Source organism: Coenobita brevimanus, chromosome 93, assembly GCF_032717465.1.
Source record: "Coenobita brevimanus isolate Jiangsu-jjx chromosome 93, ASM3271746v2, whole genome shotgun sequence".
NCBI lineage: Eukaryota > Metazoa > Arthropoda > Malacostraca > Decapoda > Coenobitidae > Coenobita > Coenobita brevimanus.
In genome coordinates, this window is record NC_137046.1 from 25,398,778 (window position 1) to 25,416,904 (window position 18,127).

Here is an 18,127-nt window from a genome sequence, read left to right on the forward strand (position 1 = left end):
TGAAATCATTTGTTAATTTTATTACAAACTCACATTACCTGCACCAATGAACAACGATGATTTCTGGAGAGACTAATAAAAAGAGAGTTACGACTCCACAGGAGTAATCATTCACATTTACGCGCTCAACAAAGTTTCATCCTGTTTGTTTGTTTTTTTTCACATTCAGTGCTGCAGAGTGACACCTTCGCGTGGTGGTACCGATATGACTGGATGGTGAACCGCAAAAGAGGAGCAACTCTGGCTTGCAGTCCACCGGGTTCATGATCAGGAGAGTCTGGGGTGGCTACTGCTGCTGCTGCTACTGGTCATGCCAACTCTTACACATTTTCACCCTCTTCTCTGCCTTTACGTTCACCCACACATACTTCAGCACCAGTAGCTCAGTCAGGACTATGTTGTGGGGTTGGGGTAAGGGGATGAGTTTTAGATATCATTATTTTTGAAGTATAACTGCTTGGACGGTATTATAACAGAATATAGACAATTTTTTCGAGCTTTAATAGAAAAGGAACAACATAAGAAACCACAAGTAATTAACTATACTATGTGTCCACATTTACTGATGCATTTGAATGATGTTGTATATATTATTAAAGGTGGAAGTCTGTCCCCAACCTCCACAGCTGCGCTGTTTACCTCCGCCAACGAAGTTGAAGAAGGTTATGGATTCACATATGCCTTTCTCTTTGTTTGTTTGTTTGTCCACACGATATCCAAAAGTTCTCAATGAATTTCAATCATATTTTGTGGAAGCATGGGCCATGGGCCAAGAAAACATTGATTAAATTTGGGGGTCGATCCGGATCCTTCAATGGCATTGACGGAGGTATGAGCTCTCTGAGTGCCTTCTAGTCATCGACCCCAAACTCATGAAGCCCTTAAGGTTGCTATTCAGCAGGAGACAGCCGCTGTTCCACCTGACATGACCCGTCGAGCCATGGCAGCCTTCAGAAATCGCCTCCAAGCGTGTATAGACAATGACGGCCACCATTTGCAGGATGTCATCTTTAAAACATGATGAATAAAAACTGTATTGAATGAAGTTTCATGTGTGCAAATAATATTTTGATTATTTTTAACCATTATTTTTTTCATTTTCCTTTGAAATGTGGGAGGTTTTACTGGGTCACCCTGTATATGAAGGCCTGCCGATTGTTTATATTAACATCAATCTTTATACTGACAGTCCTTGTATCATCTGAAATTTAATATTTTCAAAATTTAATCATTTAACATATCCCTAAGCGACGCGCATGCGTACAACCTAGAGTCCTGAATAGAACAGCCTATGTTTTATATATATATATATATATATATATATATATATATATATATATATATATATATATGTTCCTTTGTGGTATAGGGGTAGAGTGTGCGTCTTGTACACGGGTGGACCAGGGATCGCGCCCCGCCAGGGTATTAAACTTTGGGAGTGTTCACCCGGCCACGTACTGCATTGGCGGACACAAGGGGTGATGTGGTTGAACCACTGTCGCTTACTGTAAAGTGTGCTTGCACCCAGTAGGCTTGCACGGGCCGATTACACTTGGTTCACAGACTAAGCACACATCCAAAGCCACTCCAACACTACAATTACACTTACAAGCACTTCTCACTCTACATACAATCTCTACAGACAGCCTAAGCCACTTGGTAGAGATACATTGGCAGTATCGTCCCGACTTCGGTCGGAATAGGCCGGTCCTGCAGTGGATACTCAAACGGCTGATGATGATGATGATGATGATTTTATATATATATATATATATATATATATATATATATATATATATATATATATATATATAGTGATATTTTTGAAAGTTGTTTTTCTATCAGTTGTTGTACAGTCGTCAGCACAAATTCGCTGCAAGCCTGCTCGTGTGATGTGGGTAGTTTTGTCTGGCAACGGTGTATGGGAACTAGTTGCCACACAGGCTTTTATCCGCTTTAAAGACGTGTTTGTAAGAATTAATACTATAAATCACCCAGAATACAATATTCTTTATATCTGATTAGCGTAAAAATGTGCAAAAGACGACAGATGAATGTTGTCGCATGGTGAAACTCCTCTTCTCTCCCTCGTATCCATCCCTTGTCCCTTCCTACCCTCCCCTCCTCCTTCCCTCTCCCGCTATCCTTCGTCTCCACTCCTCTCTCTCTCCGCCCTGTCTACCTTACATCACCCACAACGCTAATCTACGTAATAAACCGCACTCTTCTCTATTTCTTGTCTATTCCTGTTACCTTTTTGCTCCTCAACATTCGAGAGTGTCATGCCATGCAACATTCTCTTTCTCCCACTCGTTACTCCACACACGATGCAGCAGTTCGAAACTTTAGTGTTTCTGATACTGCTTCGTGATTCAGTGAACAGTATGAGGAGAATGGGAACATTTTCCTAGGGAAGAGAGAGGGCGAGAAGTAGGAGGAGTGGGCACAAATGCTTGTTTAATTTTGCCTACTGATATAATAGGCACAGACTTCCAGGCTCACTCAAACAAATACCAACAAGGAATACATCACAAGAACGAGACCTCAATGTTCCTGTATCTCCCGGCTGTTGGTAGTGACAAAGGGTGGAGAATAGAAAGACAACTGGAGAGGAGTGGGAAGGAGTCAAGGAGGGTAAGAATGGGACTAGAACAGGAAGGAATATTGATAATAAACCTTGGATATAGTTGGTAGTACTGCAAGCAACTGGGAATAAGGCAGACTCGGTATAGAAAACAGTCGAGAGAGAATTGCGATGCGCCAGTCGGGTTAGTGCCGTGGATAAACGAATGAAGGTAGAGACGGTGGGGAGAGGAGACAGTGGAGAGGCATGGAAGTGAGTGGGGGGTAGGAGGGAGAGGGAGGGGTGGGGGGGGATTTCAGGAGTAAGGAGGAGAGACGGGTAAGGGAGCTTACAGACTGTTATAATGAAGAATACCAGAGTATTACGCTCGTACGTCGTTCGATAGCATTCTGTCAACTCTTGCAGTTTTTTACGCTAATCAATTACTGTATACCGAGAATTGTACCCTAGGCAGTTTCTAGTACCACTTTTGAAAAACGTCGTTAAAGTGTATAAAAGTGTATGTGGCAACTCGTCCCTTTACACTGTTGCCAGACAAAAGGACTCGCATCACAATAGTAGACTTGCAGCGATTTTATGCTGACGACTGTACAAGAGAAATTAATGGCTTGGACAGTAACATGAGTTGTATGCTATAAAAAAAAAAAAAAATGCCTAACGACTTGTATTAATTAGTACTGGTATAACTTTGCCTCTACCTTTTGTTTTGTATTTATGTTGAAGTTACATGACCTTGGCAAGATTTAATTGCCTAATATCTTGCATTTAACAGACATATCAACAAAAGCTTGCCAGCTTGAGGTTTACTAAAAATTGAAAAGTGAAGAAAAAAAATGTTCATTTTTGTATCGACAGTTTGCATCATTTAACGTACAAGACGATATCATTGTGTTATTGACAGAAGTTGTTCCTAGTTTCCAGTGCCATTTAGAATCATTTATGTTGTTCCTTCAAATTTTGGAAGGGGTGGTAAAATAAAAAAAGCATGTACCAAATGAATATCAGGGAAGACCTTAAATGAGTCTCTGAATGAGAGTGAAAGGAACCTAACTTTTTCAGTCCGATGATATAACTAGTTTTATCCTTGCTACCAGATGATTTTACCATTTAGAACACCCCCATACTGAAAGGGGTTAATGAAGGTTGCATCATCATCCAGTTCAACCTCACCTAAGGTGAATAAAATCGTCGGAATAAAGAAAACATTTATGTCCTCGGAGCGAAGGAAGTATTATAATCAAGCCCATTAAGCAGCTCACACTCTAGGCTAACTTGTAATTGCCTCTTTTTCCCTCACTGTATAAATCAAGGTACTATTGCGGCCAGGAGTTGTTAGCCACCCTCGTCCAGCCAACACGTGTATGTGGCAGAGTCGCATTCACGAGCACAGAAGTTGCCTTTGATGTATTCCTGTCGAAAAATATCCCTTCAGCTATGGGCTTGTACTAATGAATAAAGCAATAGTAATATTTACTCTTAAGGTTTGCCTCTGGTAACACGAATATATCACATTTATTATTTAGTAACTATTTTTTGTCATACAATATCCCATTTGGGTCTTAATAATACCTTCGGCGACTAGAAGTGGTCTGGGTGGGTATGCATGGGCTTTGAAATATTTGCCTTGCTTTGAGCAGCTGGTGAAGTACCGCATACGTATCAACATAAATTGTCCGGTTGTTGATAGGACAAATGTCTCTGGTCATAATGCCGCAGTTGGAGTACGCAAGTGGTACCCACCACAACAACCACTAGCACAGCTTCCGTCACAACCACAGCCTCTACCACAGCTTCCGCAGCAACTATCACAACCTCTACCACAGCCTCCTTCCTACAAGAAGGTGTGGCTGGAGGATCGAAAGTTACTACCCCTCCTCCAGCATGACCCACCGCAGCAGCAGCAGCCGCACAATGGACAGCGCAAAGACCCATGAAAGACCTGCAGCAGCCTCAGATGAAGTGGAACCATTCCGCGCCACTAAAAAAAATGAATATAAATGAAAATGTTACAATATTAAACATATATGAAGATTCCCCTGCCTGGCAAGAAGCCAGAAATGGAAGCTGTTATATAAAGGAGGCCTCTGATCAATCCAGATTTAAAAGGAAAATCATTAACATTGAGAACTTACTTATCCCAATATTACTTAAGAAATTAATACTTATCAAAACTAAGCAAAACCAAATTTGATTACCAATAGTAGTTTGTAAATGTTTTGGGGAGGTGGTCTATCATGTTAAGTACTGAAACATATTTACTTAAGAATTTATGACTTGTCAAAACTCTTGCATATCCACTCTTTATTACTACTAGCATTTAGTCATAATAGCCTGTACGATGTTCCTGGGTGACAGTATGTTATTCTAAGTAGTTTTTTTTTTTTTTTTTTAGAAATTCGTAAGTTAAGGGAAATGAAGTTACAAAAAGTACTTTTGTTATTCTTACATTTGTCTGATTTTTAATATGTTTTGTTACTTTATATGAGGAACAACATCCCAAAGTTTGAGTAAATTTGGTCAATTAGTTTTTACAGAAAAAAAAAATGTATGAATAATACGTATAAGAGACGCGAAAAATGGGAAACCAGGGGAAGTGTGTTCATCTGATCTCTGTGATATTTGGTGGTTTACCTAATAAAACACTCATTAATAAATTGTCCTATCAACTTTATAATATTCTTCACCATTCCTGAACAAAAACATTTCCAAAATCCCTATATATTTACCTCAAATTTTACCCTCTTTTTGCCATATTAAAAAATCATTACATTCATGTTTGCCAGTCACTGAAAAAAATTTAAGCATAAAATGTTCCCCTTTCATTCCTCTTTTTGCAGGCATTTTGCTTTTTGTCATCTTTAAAACTAATGCAGTTATATCACTCCAAAGGACAGTTTGTTTAGTTCCGAGACATCACTCGTTTTCTGTTGACTTGCAGTGTCTGTACGATTAGAAACACGATTAGAAACAACTTAGGTACTTTTTTATTTTATGAGTTAGGATTAGGGATGGTTATGAAGAGGTAGAGGTGCTGGAGAAGACAAAGTTGGAGAAAAAGACGTAGAAGGTTGGGAGTCGTCAGGTGAGGTGGCGGTAGGGGGGGGGGGAGATGTGGAGGAAGGTGGCGATGGTGGAGAAAAAATTGCTGCTTCCGACACGTTTTTCTTCCCTCGAAATGGCGTCAAATTCTTCATTGCTGCTTTCCATCGCTGCTGTAGCTTCTTAGACGGTCACCTCATCTTCAAAAAGTTTCCAATAACGATGAGAAATGGCCAAGATTAGCACAGACTGAGAATAGATTTAGACCAAGGCTGGCACATCTCACCCCTCTCAGTGTCATAACATCTCTGGCATTTCCCGCCTCGCTCACACACACACACACACACACACACACACACACACACACACACACACTCCCATTGCCGGAAGTATGACATAATTTTTCCAGAAAAAAAGGGAAAAAATCGAAAAAAAAAAAAAAAAAGGTCATTTTATACATTGGATAGAAAACGGAGAATTTGGTAGCAAGTGACCTCAAAATTGAAATTACAAAATAATTTTTTTGAACGGGAAATAATTGTCGTACGGCTGCCAAATTTTTACAGAGAACGAGTTAAACTCGTAGCTATTTTATGGGATAACTTTCGCAAAATGCCTTTGTCAGTCGAAAATCCATCCCTGCTGGCGTCCACTCTCCTTGATAAAGTAAAACAAAAACAAGATTTACAAATCGCTAGTTTTCTTAACCTATAAAACTACGATGTATAGTATTTTTTTGTTAGTATATATTCTACAAGGGAAGAGACATGTCATTGAAAGACACTGATGACATATACCTCTATCTCTTCCATTGCAAGTGGAGATGTTTACCCAGATAATACCACAACAAACTTTCAGAATCGCATTATCCCACTGCAGCTAGATCCAGTTCATGAATATGAAGCTGGGTTAAGTAATATTTTATTCCCAAAATATTATTACTGTCTCAGAAATGGTGATCCAGCTTAAAACTGGTTTTCATGCACGAATAATGATATGAAAACGAGGACTATGAATACAATTTTTATAAGCATAGACCTGATACAAAAATAGTTTCCAACTTAAGCTCTCGCAATTTAGTATCTATAATCGAATCCATTACCTATCAAATGCTGAAAGAACTTCAGAACATTATTCAAGAAACGTATGCTGATTATTTCCCTTGCCAGCAGATAATACACTATGATTACAACATAGATGGGGCTGTCATCCAAAAAATGGTAGTTGGAGCTGATGCAGATCATATATACACCGAGTTATCGATGGAGTTTGCTCCTCAAATTGCCATAGTGCTGGGGTTTGAACCAAGAGTTCGTTATTCGATAATTCAAAAAACTGAAAAGGAAAGTCCTTCATCCTCGTAACCCAATCCTATTAAAGTTATAGGACCATATCCACCCAGATCTGATGGTTCCAATGATTATTTATATGTGTACTCTGACTTGGTTAACACTTCACTATTTGGGGGCAAATTGTAAATATCCTTGATGCTATACTCCTACCGAATAATGTGACGGGTAAGGGTGTTAATCCTATAATGTACAAAACAATTAGTAGTTCAACTATAGAAAGTGTTAGCATAAAAATTACTAATAAGAATGGCGGACCAATATACTTTAAGACAATCACAGTGTTCCCTGTGTTTTCCATATAAGACGTAGGTCAAGAGGTTCACAGACTCAATACTGTTTTTGACACCATGATGCGTACTACCCTGATTCCTCCTTCCGAAGACGAATTCTTGTTACTATTCAAAGACCCATTCCTACTCAAACGAGGAGGGGCTATAAGTGATAAAACTACTTTTAGGAGTCCCATATACTGTCAACGGGGGGCTGGCATTTTTGACTTTCTAAAGGGCTTAGGGAAATGGGTATTTCCTTTTCTAATAAAAAATGTAGTTCCTGAAGCTTTGGGTATGGGACAAGGTGTACTGGAGGATGTATCTAATGGCAAGGTAAATCTGAAGGACTCAGAAACAGAGAGGTATTACAGCCCTGAAAGGTGTCGCTGAAACAGCTAGCATGAAAGGAGGACGTAAACGAAAGTAAAAAAGGAGGCAGAAATTATGGAAATGTTATAAAAAGGATGTACATGACTTAACAAAGCTTAGTTAGAATAGTGATTTGATTCTGGTAACATGTCTCTTGATGTTGCTTCGGGAGTAGGGGTAAAATCCCCTCTCAGCAGTAATTCAGTTTCCATACCAAAAATGTTTCCTCGTCCTCATAATGTCCGGATGATAGAATCACCAGTTGCTTCAAAGCAGGATATGGATGTTCTACCCATTAACGCAGTATTTCAATAAAAAAAATAATTGATAAATATGTAGAATTTCGCATACCTAAAGCTGATGGGTCATTCTTTGTTATAAGAACTCTATCCTTCCAGTTGAAATTACGAGTTACAAAAGCAGACGGAATTTCTGTACTCGTACATGATAAGATGATGTTTGTCAATGCAGTATTACACACAATATTTGAAAATGCATCTGTGTTTGTAAATGGGATTCAGCTTGAAAATAACTATATGTATAATAATACGGCCTTTATAAAATTACTCACAACACTTAGTCCCTCCAAAGTAGGGACTATTGGTAAAAACTGTTATTTACTTCATGATGAAAATGGTATTGGGATGGATACTGAAGACCATTTTGTTGGGCTCAGTGATCAGGGAAAACGTTTCTTACTCTAAGGAACATGGACTGCATCTATGTAGTCCACTACTGATGGACTTAAATGGGTTGGATGGATTTTTACTTGATAACATTGACGTCACTATTCGACTTAAATTCGCTGATCTGAGTTTTATTATCAACACTCATCAAGATGGGGGCAAAATGAAGCTCCACATAGATTTGTGTAAACTATGGGTACTCGTGTCTTTCCTCAGCCAGCGGCTATGGCAGCACTTAATGCTTCGTTATCTGATCCAGGCTCGTTTGTGGAGTCTGTGTATAATAAAGAAGTGGCTTGGGGGAACTGTACTCCAAGCAAACTGTATTTGTGCATAGTTGATATGGGGCCTGTTTCAGTTGATATGGGGCCTGTTTCTGAACTGTATGATAAGAATCCTTTGTACATGACTCATGCTGACTTGTCAGGGTTGGCTGTAAGTGTCAATGGGAGAAGTCTGTATAACTTCACAATCTCTGTTCTTTATCAGTTCGCATCATTGTACCATTTTACCTTAAAGGCTCTAGGTCTCAATCGAGATCACTTAACTATGAGGCCTATACCAAGGGAAGAATGATTTTAGTTTTAGACCTATAACATGAGGACGTTAAAGTTGCAATTGATCCTGAATACACAGGAAATCTAAGAATAAATACAACATTCAAGAAAGACAATGAGTCTAATCTTGTCCTGCTGATGTTTGGAGAAACTCAAGGAATTATTAGAATAAATAATGATCGGCAAATATATTCTGAAGTGAAAGCTTAAAGGAAAATGAATGATCAAGAACTCGAAACTGTGATTCGTAAAAATTTACCCTTTCACTGTATTAAGCAATTTAGGGGATGTCTCGCAACTGAAGAAGTGATACATGTGAAAATACCTGACAAACTTGGGCCTGTGTTTATCATCGCTAGCATTTTACCCACTTAAAAATCAGAAATGGGACACTGGGTTTGTTTTTTCATAAAGGATCACATTATATATTTCCTTGATTCATATGGTCTTCTAACTAACCAGTACTCTGAACATTTTGTAACTTTTTAAAAAATCACGAAACCTAAAAACGTTGTTTTTTATTGGAAATATGAATGGAAAAGTAGGGAATGTGAAAGTGGATGGAGTAGTTGGTGAGTGGGGTGTGCCTGCAGAGATGGATAAGAATGGCAGTGCATTAATGGACATTTGTGCCGGGAGGGGGTTGATGATAGCTAATACCCTCCTCAGGCTCAAAATGATCCATAGGTATACGTGGCGAGTGATGAGCAGGTTGGGTGGTAAAATAAATGGAAGGCAATGACTGATTATGTGTGTGTGGATGAAAGGATGAGAAGGTGTGTGTAATGGTTGCAACAGTGGTTGGGGGAATGGACTTTCGGACCACCACTTGGTGGTAAATGAAATGGAAAAATAGATGAAGGGAAGGACAGGAGGAAGTAGTTCATACAAAGAGAGTGGAAAAGTTGCAAGAGGAGGGAAAAAAGGCAGAATATAAGATGGAAGTGGAGGAGCGATTGGGTAAACATAGATTGGAGCAGATGGGGCAGGTGGAAGTTGTGTGCAAGATATTCACAGAAGAAATCTGTGCAGCATGTGAGGTGGTGTGTGGGGTGAAGAGAAGACGAAAGGGGGTGCAGGGAACAGCATGGTGGACTGAAGAGATGAGAGAGGCTATGGCACAAAAGAAGAAAGCATATAGTGAGTGGATGAGAAACAGGAGTATGGAAGAAGTTGAGAGACGGAAGAGAGAGTTATATGTAGAAAGGAAAAGAGAGGTGAAAAGGTTAGTAAGAGAGAGTAAGAAGAGAGTGGATGAGGAATTTGGAAGGAATTTGAGTATAAAGTGGAGGGAATGTAAGAAAGTGTTCTGGAAAGAGGTAAAGAGACAACGTGCCAAAGAAGTTAGTTGGGGAGTGAAAGCTAAAAATGGTAGACTGCTAGTCAAGACGGAAGAAAAAGTGAGCAGATGGAGAGAACACTTTAAGGAATGGTTGAACAAAGCGAATGAAAGTAATGCAAATATTATTGGCTGGAGAATGGCTGGGAGAAGGAGGGATGTGAAAAGAGAGGAAGAAATCAGTACATTTGGAAGTTGTGGTGTCAGGACTGTAAAATATCTTACTACATAATAACTAGCAACATACATAATATAGTCTAGAGCAGCGTTTCTCAACCGGGGTTCCCTGGAACCCTAGGGTTCCGCGAGAGGTCGCTAGGGGTTCCGTGAGAAATAGTACTAAATAGGCTAATCATATGTAAATGCATTTTTGAGTTATTTTTGTTTAATTTCATATTTGTAAATCTACTATACACATACGGCATTTTCTTGGGAAATTCTTGGGTATTATTTTAAAGTCTTAACCTGTTATATCATTTACAAGTATAATAATTATAGGGAATATACTCAGCGACGTTCTTACGGCACCAGTGTGAAACTGCCTTTAGTGGTCAGTAGACAGGAGCTATACGTGACGGATTCGTGTATCATCAAGTGACTCACCCGAGTACAGGACACATGCACGGTCTCCATCAGTCCCGTATGTACTTCCTGGCGTGCTTGTACAGTCCTTCACTCACCCACGTTATTTAGTAAATGTTACCCATCATTTAGGGATTTTATATGAATATTAACAGCTTAAGTATGTTTATGATTTTTTTGTTAGTTTATGAGAAGTCTATGTGTTCTCTCTCTCTCTCTCTCTCTCTCTCTCTCTCTCTCTCTCTCTCTCTCTCTGCTCCAAAGTTAGTTCTTCTGTTTGCCTTAATTTGTTTCAGTTTGATTTGTTTAAGTTTTATTGATCAAGGTATTGTAGTAGTACTAGTAGTTATTATCTGTTTTCGTTCTGTTTATATGTGTTATATTTGACACTGGTTATTTATGTTTAGTTTTGTCTGTGAATGAAAACCTCCGTAAGAGGCCTCTTGAACAAGTAATCTGATTTCAGTTTTATATTTATTTGTTTATGTTTATTAATATTTTTTGTGCATTGTCATTAAATATGAGATAAACGTAAGTTATTGTTTGCTAAAACCAGTTATCAGAAAAAAATATATTATGTTCTCCTTATGAACTTTAAGTTCATACAAGAGAAAGGAAGTTATCAATAATGATATATAATTATTTTTTTGTAAGGGTTCCCAGAGACATGAAAATTATTTCAAGGGTTCTATAAGGGTAAAAAGGTTGAGAAACGCTGGTCTAGAGGTTAGGTCAATGTCAAACCCAGGGGCCAGAGGAAGTGACGTTAGCACCTCTCCAGAATGTCTTACACCAGCACAATAGCCCACAAACAGCACCTCGTGACCATACACACACATACACACACACAGGCTTCTAGAACATTTGGATGACAGTGTAGCCCACGTGATGGAAGTTCTTATATACGGAAAGAAAGAGGAGGAGAGGGGAGAAGGAGGCTAGCAACAGGGGAGAGAGAGAGAGAGAGAGAGTGGGGAGGTAACAGCGGGACTCTATACTTCACTCGTTTGTGAGAGACTTTGTTAATATTTCCATGGCAAATAAAAATAGTCCCATACTAATCTTTACCTCTCCTGTCATTGCATGACAAAGGGAATGAAGAATATCTACTTACAAAACTACTCACGTATAATAACCGCTCGTCCACGAGTCTAATATATGTATAACTGATCTACAAAACACACTACAAGAAGCTATGAAGTTCCTACAAAAGATGGTGGCAACGAAAGTATGAACCTCGTCTACGAATCTACAGTGAATTTCTACAAAAACAGGCGAGACTGTAACCAATATCAGCTTCAGTTCTACAGTTGATTCTACACTATCAGGAAACCACAATTCTACGATTAAGTAACCACAAGCGAGTATACAGGAAGAAGAACGAGTTTACAAGTTTACGAGTTTAGGCTACGAGTATACGATTCACGAGTCTACGAGCCTAGGAGTCTACGTGTGTACGGTTGATTCTACATTATCAAGACAGAAAACAAACAATACCTCTTACAACCAACAACTCACAACCAGCTCCTGACAGTATTCTCTCCAACTCCCCCTCCGTCTCCCCGATCATCACGCTGATGTAGAGGTGAAGAGGTCACACGACGCCTTGCCAGTAGTTTAACAAAATATTGATACAAACAATCTTCCAATTTCCACGACGAACCAACGACCTACAACCATCTATGATCAACTACAAGTAACAAGTCTACAAGACATCTCTATAATCTTCTACACGCACCTACAAGTAGCAACATTCTTCATCCCACAACGAGTAAATCACAAGAAAGAAGGACCGAAAATACATCGAGAAAGAAAAACAAAAACAAGCAAACGTAGACCGAGAGTTAACTCACAATCCACGACTACATCATCCCCCACCTGACCCCACCCTTCTCTCCAACCTACCCACCACCTCCACCACCACCACGCTGAGGCAGGGATGATGACAGCAGCAAATACCAGATCCCTCACCCACCTCTCACCTTACTCATCGTTACTCAACATTACTCATCGTTACTCATTTACTAACTACAACTACCAGAGTGTGAGAAGTCGACGTTGCTAGCATTTTCCTGAGAAGTTAAGGACACCCCACAACACGTCATTCAACTCATCACCTGCACCATCACTAACACCATTCCCACCACGGTAAAAATTAGTGAGTTACATAGTTACTTTACTTATACAATACACAGTAATAGACACAGTGGTAGACAACATCTTTTGCACAAGCATATAAAACGTGCTGTATAGTTACAACTTAAATACATATACCTACTTCAGTTATCTGTATAATTCAATCACTAAATACTTGCACCAACAATAAATAATCTACACTGTATATGTTCACTCATTTATTATAGTATTTATTTACTACCAACGAGTGTTACAATTTATACCAACATAAAATACGTGTTTCATACATACAGCTATAAATTATTACATCTACAAAGTAATAAAGAAAATATACTATCACAGTTACTCAGTCAGTGATTAAAAGAACTGTATTAAACATTTATTAATTAATGCTACCTAGTGGAAACAGACAAATTAAGTTACAAGGAAAACCAGAAAAAAAGGGCCAACACAAATGACGTTGGCAAGAATGAACAACATCTTCCACACAATCATTAAGACAAAGATTTCCACACAGTGCTGACATATATTGCCCACGATAGGTACACGTGAACAACAAGTCAGTGTATATACAGTAGTTTATACTGTATATAGTGTATATAGATTTTTTTATATAAAATAACAAAATATGGGGCTATATAATATCATTTTCAGTAATATCTGTGCAATATAAACTAAGCCTTAAAAAGGGGTCCCAAGGGAATTAGCCAGCAATTATGCAACCTGGACAACACCGAAAAAGCGTAGACAAACGAAGAAAAACAAACTATAGAAAATCAGTAAAAAAATATACAGTAAGATCGCATAACAAACAAATGAAAATAGGTGTGTTACTACAAATGCCTAAATATCACATAAACTCCTTCTATAAGTGAAACAAAAAGCAAATTGTTGTTCTCCACGAGTCAGTGGCAAGGCACATCATCACTATCATCGACCGCTGCATGACTGGATTAGCGATGTCAGGACTGCAGTTACTATAATATTACTGCAATTACTACAATTATTTAATGACAAATGATTGCATTATGTTACAGTTACAGTTATGTAACTACAAACGATATGTAATAATTACAATACAATTATGTACAATACAATTATTATGTAACAATTCAACTATGTAACAATTCATACAATGTCATAATTATGTATTACTACAATGTTACTACAATATTACTAGAGTGTTACTAGAATTATGTTACACTTGCTACAGTTATGTAACTACAAACGATATGTAACAATTACAATTATGTACAATACAATTATTATGTAACAATACAATTATGTAACAATTCATACAATGTTACATTTATGTATTACTACAATGTTACTACAATATTACTGCAGTGTTACTAGAATTATGTTACACTTGCTTCAGCTAAGTAAATACAAACGATATGTAACAATTACAATACAATTATGTACAATACAATTATTGTGTAACAATTCATACAATGTTAGTACAATTCTGTATTACTACAATGTTACTACAATGTTAATACAATTATTTTACAGCTGCTACAGTTATGTAACTACCAACGATATGTAACAGTTACAATACAATTATGTACAATAAAAATATAATTATGTAACATTTCATACAGTGTTACTACAACTCTGTATTACAAGAATCATCATACTAGTTAGGTGAAATATTAGACATTACTAAAGGGATAACTCCATATATAATGCAATGACCTAGCTGTTCGTTCGTTCGTTTACAGATTCCCTGCACCTATAGTGCAGGCCGAGCCATACATTAGCCCGGTGAGTGGGGTATGGGTTGATTAAATAATAGTAAAGGGGGAGGACAGGGCCTGGGGATTGCCCAGCACACACGCCCTGTCTCCTAACTGGCTTTGTGGTTTGTGTGCCCTAGCAGTATTACCATTGCATAATTATATGTGTATGTCTGTTATGCATACACATTTTACAATATGTTATACAATATTTTACAATCAATTTAACTATAGTGCATTTGCTCCATTATGTATACAATTTGTTTAAAATGTATTATGTTTCTAGAATATTATTAGGCCAGTACAAGATTATCATGAATATTATGTTTATACAATATAATCAGTACTATGTACTAATAGATTAGAGTGTGTCACTGATGAATGCTGTCGGAGGATCGCCAGCTGGCATGACCGAGCGATGTCAGGACTGTAAAATATCTTACTTCATAATAACCAGCAACATACATAATACAGTCTAGAGGTTAGGACAATGTCAGACCTAAGGGCGAGAGGAAATGACATTAACACCTCTCCAGAATGTCTCACACCAGCACAATAGCCCACAAACAGTGCCTCGTGACCTTACACACACACACATACACACACACAGGCATCTAGAACATTTGGATGACAGTGTAGCCCACATGATGGAAGTTCTTATATACGGAAAGAAAGAGGAGGTGAGGTGAGGAGGAGGCTACCAACAGAGGCGAGAGGGTGGTAGGGCGAGAAAGAGAGAGACAGTGGGGAGGTAACAGCGGGACTCTATACTTCACTCGTGTGTGTGAGAGACTTTGTTAATATTTCCAAGACAAATAATAGTCCCATACTCATTTTTACCTCTCCTGTCATCGCATGACAAAGGGAACGAAGATTATCCACTTACAAAACTACTCACGTATAACAAACCCTCGTCCACGAGTCTAATATACGTATAACTGATTTACAAAACACACTACAAGAAGCTACGAAGTTTCTACAAGAGTGGAAACAATGAAGAAGGTTAAAATGGAGAAAGCCCCAGGAATTGATGAAGTGTGTGGTAAAATGCTGAAGCATGGGGGAGAGATAGTAGTAGAATGGATGTGGAAGATGTGCAGATTGGCCTGGGAGGAAGGTAGAGTCCTGGAGGATTGGCAGTCAGGTATAATTATTCCCCCTTATGGTAATCATAGGGGCATTTGTTTTCTTAGTGTAACAGGAAAAGTATATGGTAGGATACTTTTTGACAAAGTTAGAATATGACAGGGTGGATAGACAAGGATTGTGGAAAGTATTAAGAATACAAGGAGTAGATGGGAAGTTGCTGAAGGCAGTGAAGGTGCTAAGGCTGCAGTGCACGTGGATAGTGAACTGAGTGAATTTTTCTATTTGAAGGTTAGATTGAAGCAAGGATGTGTCATGTCTCCATGGTTGTTTAATCTGTATATGGATGGGGTTATAAAAGAGATACAAGGTAAGATAGTGGATATTGATGCGGCCCTAGTGAAAGAGGGCAGTGTTTGGCAACTCCCTGAACTGTTGTTTGCAGATGATACTGTGCTATTAAGTGAAGACGAAGGGGAGCTACAAGGCTTATTGAATGAGTTTGGAAGAGAGTATAAGAAACGGAAACTAAAGGTGCATGTAGGAAGAGTGAAGTTTTGGTCTTTGATAGAAGTGAGGTCAGTGAAGAGAAGTGAAGCGGTTGGATGAGGAGGAAATGGAAAATGTGAGTGTGTTTAAGTAGTTGGGTAGTGTGATGAGTAAGGATGGAAGTTTAGAGGCTGAAGAGCTTGAAAGGACACAACAAGGAAGAAAGGTTGCTGGTTCCTTGAAAGCAGTGTTATGAAACACGGAAGTGAGCAGGGAAATGGGCATGGAAGTGAAAAAGCTACTACATGACAGTATTGTGATGCCAAGTCTAACGCATGAAAGTGAAGCTTGGACCTTGTTGTAGGGACATAAGTAAAGAGTGAGAGCAGTGGAAATGAGTTATTTGAGAGGAGCATGTGGAGTCACATGGAGAGACAGGCTAACAAATGAGGAAGTGAAGGAGCGATGTGGTGTGGATGTGGATGTGATAGGAAGCATTAGGAGAAACACACTGAGGTGGTCTGGCCATGTGGAGAGGATGGAGAGTGAGAGACTGATGAGGAGAGTGTATGTGTGTGAGGTGGAGGGAGGGAGGAGGACAGAGAGGGGGAGGCCAAGGATGAGATGGCGGGATGGAGTGGGGAGGTATATGAGAGAGGGAGGTGTGAGCTGGGAGCAGGGCAAGGAAATGACAGGAGACAGGGCGACATGGAGGTGATTTGTTTGTGGCCACCCCTTATGGGATTAAGGCGTCTGGCAATTGATAGACAGATAGACAAAACATTAAAATTGTGCACACAACCCAACTGCCTCCAGAGTGTTTCTTCTTATGTTTGCAGGGCCTATGTAGTATTTTTCATACATGTCATATGTACAGAGGATGTAGATACATTGATGATGATAATCAAAAAACAGTTCCACAAACAATTGTGTCAAGAACGATAAACGGGTACTAAAATATGTGTGTAAATACTCTCCTGTGCTTCTCCCTGACTGTCGACGCACTTTCTGCCTGAATAAGTATACTTACAAAGAATGTGCATTTTACCTATGCAAGAATCTTCCCTGAAGAGTGCAGTCACTACATACTGGTAAGTATCAGTCCTTGCATTCCATAATATGTGATGGGTGTATGACAGTACTTGGGAATAATCTGGAGATGGATATATAAACCTCCGGAGGTGAGACTCCGACAGACAACTATGGAATATGGGAGACCCGGGTGGGTAAGGTATCTTTGAGGAGGGATGCATGAAGTGTTTGTTTTACTGTATCTAAGAGTGATTTATTGGACTTTTTTTTCTCTCTTTTCCTTAGGTACAAGCCTGGGATGTGACCTATGGACGGCTATCAAACTCGAGCATCGCTATGCAAAATCACCCATAACTGAACTGTGGTGTGATGAACATTTGGAAACATTCTGTGACCCACACAAGATACCCATGATAATTTGCTTTAAATGTGAAGACCCACTGTACCTGAGTGATGCATAGTGTACAAAGGAATACAAAGGAGTACAAAGGAAAGCAAACAGCAACAGACCTTATGGTCATTTCGAGTATGTTTGTTACAGGGTAGACTATGACTACGAGATCTAACTCTACATGCTGAAGGATAACGATAGCAAAGCAAGAAGGCTCCCCCCGCCTCCAAACTCTCCAGTTAAAACTGATAAGAAAAAGTGAGAAAAAACACCATGCAGCATGGAAAAACTGACATGGAAATTTCATAGGAAAGACTGCAAATGAAAAGCTACATTGTATAATACTTTATCTATAAGCTACCAGTATGAATAACCTGGAAGACAAAGTAAAAAAGTAAAATAAATAAAAGAACAAATAATTAACGCATGACACTATGTACGGGTATGTTGAGTTAACAAGGCGTCTGCAGACGC

At 38.9% G+C, this 18,127-nt stretch overlaps 1 protein-coding gene across 1 annotated transcript in view; it reads right to left on the reverse strand.

Annotated features, from left to right (window-relative positions):
- The window catches only part of LOC145412387 (sulfotransferase 1A1-like), a 257,463-nt gene that overhangs the window by 24,665 nt on the left and 214,671 nt on the right, over nt 1–18,127 (reverse strand). The window lies entirely within an intron of this gene.